The sequence below is a fragment of the Cyprinodon variegatus genome, unplaced genomic scaffold (assembly GCF_000732505.1).
Source record: "Cyprinodon variegatus isolate N-32 unplaced genomic scaffold, C_variegatus-1.0 Scaffold17, whole genome shotgun sequence".
Lineage (NCBI taxonomy): Eukaryota > Metazoa > Chordata > Actinopteri > Cyprinodontiformes > Cyprinodontidae > Cyprinodon > Cyprinodon variegatus.
In genome coordinates, this window is record NW_015150470.1 from 2,450,156 (window position 1) to 2,452,051 (window position 1,896).

Here is a 1,896-nt window from a genome sequence, read left to right on the forward strand (position 1 = left end):
CTGAGTAATTGCTCTGTCACACCTTTCTCCATTTCTTGTTGTTTTTAAAAGTTTCACTTCTTTTACTTTTGCACCACTTATATTTTCTAGAATCTCTTTTTCAGATACTTTTAGAGAACTTCCTCCAATGACTCCCCTGCGAATCCTTTTGTTCTCCGCCAAGCTGCACTGAACTCTTTTCCTCTTAATCTTGTTAATCCGAATGGCTTTGCCTTGTTGTCTCTGCAGTTGATTAACAGGTCTCCACTTTATAGTTTTCTGGCACTTCGGTCTTCTACTAGTTTATTGATCGATTTTGTTAACTGAACCAGATTCCAATCTGTAAAAGAGTCTGCCTGATTAACTAGTTTGAATATGACTTTGTACTCATTTTGTTTTCCTGTGGAATTTTTTCACTGGGCAAATGCCCTCTATGCCATAATGTCAGTTTAGTGACCAGAAGTGTATTTTATAAAAGAAGTCATCTTTACACAGCATCCCATTTCTTATTGAATCAAAGTGACGCTGTGCCGTAGAAAACAGCTCCAATCATTCCCTGGCTGTATCCATACACTTTCCAGAGGCATGCACATTTTTGCCAGGAGCGTAAAGTCAGGTTGCTAGTGACTAAAACTAAGATCTCCAGTTTGAAACTACACTAAACTGGGAGAGAAATATTTCATTAGATTTCACCAAATAATTTATATTTTTGTTAAAAAACTAAAACTTACGCTTACTTAAAATGTTGACAGAATTGACTCTGGTTAAATATCACATTTAATTTGAATATATCTCTGGGAGTAATATGCTGTAAGTGTTGGAAAAGGTGACAATTTTTTCATCAAATCTCTCAGCAATGGTCTGCTATATCCCTAACCTGTTTTTATTGGTTAGACAAAATAATTTCCCTTTTTCAATAAAATTTCTGAACTTCTCATAGTTTTCTACCAATGAAACTGTGCACACTCACATTTCTCCAGGGTTTCTCAATGGACTCTGTGATCAACTGTAGGGTCTGCTGAAGTGAGAGGCAACACTGATTATTTGAAGCTGTCTTGAATTAGTGGAATTCAGCAAACAAGGCTTGCTTTTGGGAGCCCTTGTGATCAGCATTTTACATGTTGTGCCTTGATTAGGAAACAGTTTAGGCTGAAACATGATGAGATGGTGGTAAACAGAAAAGTTCCTGGAGGTCTGGATCCACATATAGAAGCCTTTATTTATAGGAAACAAAACACACAATACAGAAATGTTCAAGCAGAAATTGTATTTATAGTGATTAAAAGCAGCTTAATTCAAATCATGTATACTAATGAAGCAATAATAAATAATTAATTGATTGCATCATGTCATGTACCAATACATACGTCCAGTGGGGGCAGGGGCCATCGCCAACAGAACTTTATTCTGAAGTTTCTCTTTTTAAGAATTAACTAGACAGAAATTAGCTACATTTCACAATAATAAAATATCTGTTGTCTCAAGGGGAGAGAAGGTTAATATTTTCCGGTTATTAACCATTTAAGAGAGATTGTTGAAAATACCAATCTTTGGAAGATTATAAATCAGAGTAAAACTCACTGAACCTTTAGTGGATTCTGACTTTTTGGTCTATTTGGGTTTACAGAACTCTGCAGATGCTCCATCGTACCCCATCCAAACTCCAGAATGTAGCGGCTGAGTGAATGTGGTCTGGACTCTGTGGAGGAGAGTCATGGTTTCAGAGACGCTGTAGAAGGACAGAATACCTGCTGAGTGATCCAGGTACACTCCTATTCTGGAGTAACCAGGACCTAAGATGGAGGTCCAGATGTTGTTGTGCCTGCTGTCACATCCTCAAAGTGTCTCAGAGGACGGATATTGATGCTGGATGAGTGTGTAGACTCACTGAGTGCTGACAGTAAGGGGTAGCTGTGG